Raw genomic sequence first — 9,631 nt, forward strand, 5'->3', positions numbered from 1 at the left:
GTCAATAACTTGTACACTCCATCTAGGAACTCTTAGGGATCCTCTCCCACCTTAGAGCCAAAAAATATAGGAGGATTCATCCTCACAAAATCTCTTAACCTAGATGTCATAGTACTCTCTACAACATTCACCCTAGACATCATACTCAAATTTGTTTGAGTAGTCACGGCTTGGGCAAAAGCAACCAAAGTCTCTCTAATCTCCCTATTAGTCAACTGTGGATGAACCTTCGAAACCTCATTAACTCCTTCCACACTAGGGACTTGATCACCTTGAGCACCTTGAGGAACTTGCTCAACTTCCTCAACTTGAGGATGAATCTCCTCTTCCACCTCATTCTATTCAACTCTCCTAGCCTGTGTCCTCCTCGTATTCATCTTCCTAGAAACACAAGGAAAACCATAAGAAAAGAGTACTCATAACTTTTACTCAACGGCACGACATAGGAGTAGAAAAAAAGGGAAACTCTATCGTCCTATAGCTTGTCGCTCGTAGATGTGTCGCGACTCTACTAGACACAACTTGATGAGACCTTTCGATTCCTAATACTACTTTCACATCCTATGCTATGACACCAAGCTTGTCACATCCCGAAACCACACCCTAGAAGTTAGGGGTAATCTTGGATTGCAACCGGCATACTTAACCTCTCGGAGGTCTTGTACAAGCTTTTACATATCATTCATCGCATAAACATAGTGAAAAGTAGTACAGAATTAAAACTTTTCACAAAACATATCATAGTCTTTAAAAACTCTTTCATATAAAGGAATAGGAAATACTAAGTCCCAATCTCATCATCTTAAGACACAAGAATACTTGGGACACGGACCATACTTCAAAATATAGAAATACTTAGTCTATTACAATACTTCAAATGAAAACATAAAAGACATATATGCCCTCGAGTCAAATGAGGACATACTTCAACATCTCTTGAATGATTCTATGGTCCAAGTCTTCACTTCCCAAAAGCTCCTCACCTACCAACAACTATAGAGATAGATAAAAGCATGGATTAGTACAACCACATGTACCAAGTATGACATAATGCATAAAAATCATGAAAATGAACATTTAGTAGAAATATGAATCTTTTCATTTAAAAATCATATTATAATCATAAGAACAACATTTAAAAACAAAGAAACACATAAGATAACATTTAAGCAACTATCATAATTTTACCTTCACCTTAGACATCTCTTGGTATGTAATCATCCCACTTAAAATTAGCCTAAGACTCACTTAAGCAACAGAAAGAGAGATCACCCATACAACCTCCCTAAGCATACCTAAATGATATTCAAGACTACTTATAATGAGTCACATACACACTTCAAGACATCAAAGCATCAATGTAAGGTTCTTCTACCAAAGGTGACTCTAAGTCTCACTTGAGTAAGTTGTGAAGCGACCGCCCATACAATCCCTTACACACACACTCAAGAGATCCTTTAGACTACCTAGGATAGAATCATTCTCATCAAGTGTATCAACATATAGATAATATGAAATTTCGTTATCAAAGGCTATCAAAAGAGTTATTTAAGTAGATCAAGAAGATAACGTCCATGATTGACCTCTTCAAGACTACCTAAAGAATACTTAAGACTTACTAAGTTTGGGTTATGTCCACATAAACAACATCTTCCCTAACTAGAGTCAATCTTAAGGCTCAACTAGGTAAGATGTGAAGTGACCATTCTTATGCCCCCTTCACACCTTAACTAGACAACCCTTAACTACTCTAGATAACTACTTATTCCATTAGCATACTTTCTTACTTAACTTAAGTCATTACATTCATTAGTTCATTTAGGAGACATTTCACACATAAGTTACATTCAATTAATGGTCTTGGACAAGACCTAGGGACTCTAACTAACACCATCGAAGCCTAATGTGCAATGTCTAGATAACGTCCCATACCAGCACCTAAACTTCATAGAACTTATCTAATACTAGTAAGTATCCCACATGATCAGAATAGGAAATAACTGACATAGACCATGATAGCTAAACATGAAATCTGGAGTTCTAACATACTCCGATGAGGGTGTTCTACTTCCCAATGGTAGAACTTAGACACATCCTATGTAGGCACATGGTTAAGGAATATGAAGGGCATGCTTTGAAATCTAGTCTCATACTTAGCTAGAACTTCCCTTGTAATACTCACTCGGTCTAGACTTCATTCTCATAGAGTAATTCGCAATTAAGGTTCACATAAAGGGTTCCATAACAAGTTCATAACCCTAGTACATTCATCATACCAAAGATGTCTTGTTAAGACTACCTTCCAATGGTGACAAGAAGCTCATGATGACTTTCCTAAAAATTAATATGATTTCGTTCCAGCCAATTAACCTTAAGTCTATCATTCCTTTACTTTGAAGGATACCATTACAGCTAACGACTTTAACATTCATAACCTTACCACTAGGTTCAAGGTTTCACATGAAACACCCTCTTAACTTCATTTAAGGTCACATGTCATTCATACATTCAAGACTAATAGCTTTAACATCCTAATTCAAGACATCACATATCCATAATCATATATACATCAAGTAAGGGACACAAGTCAACTAAGATAAGACACCGCATACTTCACTTTAACTCATAATACATGCCATTCTAGAAATACATAAATATAACCATATAATCTTCAAGTCAGTCTATACACTATCATAACATCATTAATAGTGACCAACATAGACTTATATAGTTAAGTAGGAATAACCAACATTCAACCCTAAGGCTATACACAAAAAGTCAAAGTCATAGTCTAACATGATCACCTACATAACATCAATAGAACACATATACTTTCACATCACTTAAAATGTAGATAGATATTATCATACTTCACATAATAAACTAAACAAATAGCCACATTACTTCAAGTAGTTCCCACAAGATCATGATCATCATATTGCATAAAGTAACGCCGACAAGGCTACGTCAATTGGAAGTAAAGCACATAACACCGCCACCATAAGTGGACCATACCCAATCACAAAATAATTGAAGTATAAACAACATCAAAATAAATTTAATAGGTCACTTACCACCACAATATCCTCAACATCTCAATTTGATTCCAAATCAACCAATTCAACACCATAAGGCTCTTACCAATGGCCATGAACAATAGTTCAATGTAGAAACTATGATAATAAATGAAACTAGGTCAATTCAATAAAAATTCATCAATATAACATAACCTAGATATCAATTGACACAATTCTTACATCATTAGAAAGCCCATAGAAATCTACACCATAATTTAACAACATTAGATCATATCAAATAACCCATAACTTAGTCAAAAATCTAGGGTTCATCCAATTCATCGGTTTATTGGTAATTTAGGTTAAAATCATCTATAAAATATCAATCAAATCATTATTCAATGTTTATAAATCATTAATGCACGAACCCATGGTAGAATCATGAAATTTGGACAATTCAACTTGAGAACTTTAGAAAACATCTTGAGAATTGGGGCTCCTTGATGAAGAGAGTTTCAAGGATCAAAATCCATACCTTGATAAATCTAATTATTCACTTTTATGAATAATATCCACTCAATTCATCACTTTAAGCCCTTCCTTGAGTTTGGATTTCAATGGAGTCCTAGAGAGAAGTCTAAGGGATTTGGGTTTTTGATTTAGAAGAATGAAGTCTTCAATGTGTTTTAGGATTATAAACACATTTAAAATACCCAAATTACCTCAAAATAACCTAAAATACTATTATTTGTAAGTGGGGTGAAATTACAACATCACCCCTCACTTAACAGTAAGGCTGTGCAGGAAAACAAACCATCGACGGTTGGGCAGTTGACGGACCATTTGTCCACAAACGGAGCGTCCTGTCCTCCCGTCGTTTGTTTCAATGGCTTGAAATGGTTCTACTATCTTCCCAGTCTAAGTCCCTACCAAGGTAACCAATCGATGGGGTGTCGATAGGCCCACGAGCCGTTGATGCCTCCGTCGTTTGGGGCTGACTGGGACAGTCTTGACTCCAAGTTTGGTTCCTACCTCAAAGACCCTTGGGTTGTCCTTGGGGATGCTTTCCCGATTGTTTCCAATCCAAACATGATTGTATACGAGTTTAACACCTCTCACATGAATTTCATCCAAAACAAACACGTAAAACTCAACGAAACATGCTTAGACAAACAAGGTCATTTCAAAGCAACACTTTCGAACGTCTTGGACGTTCTTGCACGTTTGACCTCCAAACTTCACGAAACTTGACACACTGCCTATATCTGTTGTAATAACTCATTTAAGGACCTTATAATCTCATCAATCATACATAATTACATAAAACCACATATGAGGCACATAGGTGACTTAGTCATTGAACGTCTTGGTCGTCCCTCGATGTTTGAATTCCAATGCACCTTAACTCTTAGACACTGCCTCAATACCATATAATAGACCTATTTAGGACCTTATACCATCAACACCAACATGTTAGGATCTAGTTAACCTAAGTGATTTTTGGGGTTTTACAGTAACCAATACTAGTTCATTCAAAATATCGGGTAGAATATCAAACTTTTTAGCTACTAGAGGAGTTATAAATGATAAAGTAGCACCGGGGTCAAGTAAAGCATAAACATAAATAAAGAAGACTTGTAACATATCGGTGACCACATTGTGAGATTCCTCTTGCTCGCCCCTAGAGCGGAGAGCATAAAAGCGGTTCCTCTTTGGAACATTAGAACTAGGACCGCTTTCTTGAGCTTCACCACTCTCCTTCTCTTCACTCCTCACATTAGGACAATCCCTAACCTTATGGCCCTCATTTCCACAACCAAGGCAATTTCCCATTCCCACCAAGCATTCACCCCTGTGCTTCTTACAACACTTAGCACAAGTAGGCTTATTGCTAGGTGAATTTCCACATCTTCCCTTTTGAGACTTAGTTTTACACACCCTATCCATGTTATCCTTAGGGAAATTTGAAGGAACTTAGTTGGAGACCCTCTTCTTTAACCTAGGCTTGTCTTGAATTTCAAGCCTACCCTTGGAAGTACCTCTCTCATATGTCTTGGACCTCTTAAACTCTCTATTCTTCTTCTTGAGTCAACCTAGAAATATCCATGTTATCATGAAGCATCACCGAACGACACTCCTCAACTAAATCATCGGACACTCCCGTCACAAAGAGACTCATCTCATCCCTTGGGTTAGACACCAAGGAAGGTGCATACTTGGAAAATTTAGTGAATTTCAAGGAGTACTATTGCACACTCATACCTCCTTAACGAAGGTTGATGATTCTTCCACCTTAGCCTCCCTTTTATCCATATGGAAGAACCTATCAAGAAAATCCCTTCTAAAGACCTCCCAAGTTATAGTATCCTCTCTCAAAGCCCTATTGTCTTTCCATTAGGTATACCAAGTTTGAGCCACATCCTTGAGTTGATAGGAGGCTAGCTCGGCCTTCTCATTAGAACTCACTCCCATAGCATAGAGGATCTTTTAGAACTCATCAAGAAAGTCTTGGGGATCTTCATTCACCCTAGACCCAAAGAATATAGGAGGGTGCATCCTTAAGAAGTCCCTCAAGTGAGAAGCCATGGTATTAGCATTTTTTTGAACACAGGGTCCGACTTCTCGATTTGCTTGAGCCGTCATGGCTTGAGCTTGAGTAACTACCGCTTCTGCTTGGGTAGTCATAGCTTGAACAGAAGTAAAAAATACCGACCTTATCTCTCCATTCGTCATAGGTGGAGGAATGAACGGAGATTGGTCTTGTGGAGGAACTTGATTGCCTTGTAGGGGAGCTTGGTTGCCCTGGGGAGGAACTACTGCATTAGCCAAATCTTCCTCTACTCTCATTGTATTCGTCCTTCTCGTATTCATCTCCTATATCAACAAGAAAGGGATTAGAAGAAAAAAAAAGGACACATAGAGTTTCAACTCTCAAGGCACAACTTTCAAGATTACTACTAAGTGAGAATTTCTAAGCAACACATAGCCTCTAATTCATAAGTGTGGCACGCTTCACACCGATCAAAAAGACTCTAGGTAGACGTGGTTTACGGAGACATAAATCCTAAGATTACTTCAGCCACATGCTTTATATCAAATTTTTCACGACCGTGGAGCACCCCCTAGACGTAAGTAGCGTCGTTGTCCTCGGAGAGGACTTCAACAAGCCCCTTAGCATTCATCATAACATATCATAGGTTAAAATGCGGAAAAATTAAAAAAAATTACATATTGATCTTTACATACACCTCTAACATACAACGTATGGAGTTTACTTAGACTCCTCAAAATAATGAAGCTTACTTAGGATTCTCCTTTAGACAACATAATCAACATATAAGGATTTAGTCTAATAATACCGTCTCACATTAAACCATCTAAGAAGATGTAGAAGATTTGGGAATAGACCTTATATAAATCCATAAATACCACATAGGCTTACAACAATATCTTCAACAATAGGAAAGAAGTGAATGTTTTTAGACTATAGCAAATCCTACTAAGCTATATAGATGGCATCATCCTCCAACATTGAGGACTTACCAATCAACTCGGGAAAGATGTCTAAGTCTTCTTGCAATTGGCCTTGATACCTCAACAGCCCGAACCTACATTGTTTGGAAAAGGGAAAGAATATGGGTTAGTACAACCACATGTACTAAGTTTGGAAACATATGCACATAAAACATTGAAATCACGCATAAAGGGACATTTTGTTCAAAGTCATGCTAAGTCACTTTTGAAAGCCTTAATTCACAAATAAGAACACATACAAGACAATGATCACATATTCATTAAGACAAGTTCATATGCAACAAAAAGCTAACATTACCAAAAACGTCAAGTCAACATGGTTATATCAACATAAGGTCATATCAACATGAATAGTAGCATTTCAAGATAATATAATTAAAGCAACATCAACATAATGTTACAACAACAAAGCATGTACAAGAGTTCATATCATCATAATTTATAAGACTCTTACCAACAATCTTATCCGAACCATACAAGTGTAATGCTCATGTGAAGTCCTATAACCCCACATAATCAAGTAAACAAGGGAAGAGATCATAAGCAATTCCTAACTTTACATAACATAGCATCATAAGTAGTCACCATTATACATAGCAACATAGACCAATAACATGTTCATAAGTGAAACTAACATCATATAAGATCATCAACACGTAAAGTCAACATATCCATATCACTTACTTTATAAGAACATAAGAAAAACCTCCTAGGACTTCCCTCAGGGCCAACTAGTGCAATGTGTAGGTAGAGTCTCATACCCCTACCTATAGTAAGTAGAAACCCATAAGTCACCCTAGTTAGAGTTCACTTTATTCCATTCATTTTACTTTCAGGAACAATCACCTTAACAAACATAGACCATGTGCGCTAAACATGGAATCCGGTGTCATGAAATCCTACAACGACGGAAGCTGATCTACTTGCCAAGGTAGGAAAAAAAATGAACATATCATTCTAGGTGGATTCACTAGCTAGTATGCCTATGGAGGCGACATAGTTAAGGAACGAGGCGATATCTCTTGAACCCTCTTTATGCACGTTAGTAATTGGAACCATCATCTCTGAGAATGTTTGGTGAATCTCCCTTCTATTGGAAGTCAACACGTCTCAATGTCAAGTTCACTCAGTGTTAAGATAAAGTCCCTTTTTGAAATGCCATTAAGTCATTTTTAATGAATCATAGCTTGATATAGGTCATAGGACACTAACCCCCATGTATATCATATAATTTAGCTCATTAGGCATAGGATAATAACTTATTTTCATCCCAAACCATCCTTAGTGAGATCAACATGTCATTTTCTTATCATCTAAGGCACACAAGAGAACCCATCTTCAAACATGCATTATCATAGCCTCACAATGATCTCACATTCAATATAATCATATCATACCATCATATTCATCATATCATATCTTCCTAATTTAATTCCATAAAATACTTTAATTGTACAACATCATCACCAAATATAATCCATTATTATTGAAGTACAGAGTTTCGAGATCACAATGTCTTACCAAATAGCCTCCATGGTCTTCATCAAGAATCTCACCTTGAATTCATCACAATTATCCAATAAATCACTCATCGTCATCATAATATAGTGAATTAAGCAATAACATAACCAATTCTAACAACCCTAATCATCGACAAGTCTAATTCATAACTAGGGTTAGGGTAAAGGGTCAAATTCATAGATTTCATCATAAACTAAGACAAGGAACAAGAACTAAAACAATTAACCCATAAACAATCATATTATATCATTAATAATCAAAGAATTGAAAGCCAATTCACAAAATTGGAAAGAAACTTATGTTTTTGACATCTTTTGAAATCAAATTGGAGGAACCTCTTGGGGAAAGAGATCCCAAGAGTGAAAAGCTTCCATACCTTAAAAGTACTTGAATATTGATGGAAATAAAGTTTAAATCATGGATCCTTAATGACCTTGGACCTTGGTCTTCAATGGTGGGTCTTTGGGAGAGAGAAAGTAGAGAGAAGTTGGAGAGAATTTGAGTTTGGGAATTGAGGAGTATTAGGTTATTTTAATGAAGTTTAGGTCTTATATTGTCCCTTAAATAACTTAATTAGACACCCCTTAACCCCTAATTAATTAATAAACAACTAACCAATTAATTTCCTAACTTAAAATTGGACAGTCGACTTTTCGACCTTCAATCGACGGTTGCCAGTCGATGAGGCGTCGATCAAACGACGTCACCGTGCTAGCAAGCCGTCGTTTGATTCAGCGACTGCGTCCTTGGCTGTTTTGGAAAAATTTCTAAGTGTTGAACCACGAAGCCATCGAGGGCTCGTCGTTTGGCTCGTGGATGGCCACTGTCAAAAGACAACTTTTTGGGTCAAATGGAAGGGTCCTCTCCAAGGACCTTTAGGGTGGTCCTTGGGGATTCGTACCCGGACGTTTCGACCCTAAACACACTCTAATACATGTTTAACACCTTTCTACCTATTTTCATAAAATTTCGACCCTTAAAACCCCATGAAACATGCCAAGGCACACTAACCTCCATTTTACTAGTCTCCTGACGTCATGGACGTTTCTTGATGTTTAGGCTCTAACACTTTCTAACTAGTTTGAATACATAATGATAGGCCTATAAACAGTGTTCTAAGTCTTAGTTATTAATGGGAGGCTCTAGATTAGGTCATGCACTTTCGGAGTGTTACATCTGGAGCTAATCATTGATACGCTCAAACTTACTTCTCAAATAAGAAGTAAAGCGGTCGTGTCAAGTAAATAACCCAACTAGTGAGGTTGGGATCGTTCCCACGAGGAAAATAGTCTAGACTTAACTTCAACTTGTTATTACTATTGTTTAGTCAATGACTTCCTTGGAAAGTAAAAACAATAAAAGGGGGTTTCTATTTCTAAATGAGTGAAATTAACTAACAAAATTGAAAGAGACACTGAACAGCTTTTGAAAGTTGGATTTTAATCAATTAATCAAAGTAACTAGGGTTTACGTGTTTCCCACAGGTTCATAACTTGATAATTCTAACTATAACAATTCTTTCCTAGTATCTTGCATGCAAAGTGATAAGTTATGTATTT

This window comes from Solanum pennellii, chromosome 8, assembly GCF_001406875.1.
Source record: "Solanum pennellii chromosome 8, SPENNV200".
NCBI classification, from domain to species: Eukaryota; Viridiplantae; Streptophyta; class Magnoliopsida; order Solanales; family Solanaceae; genus Solanum; species Solanum pennellii.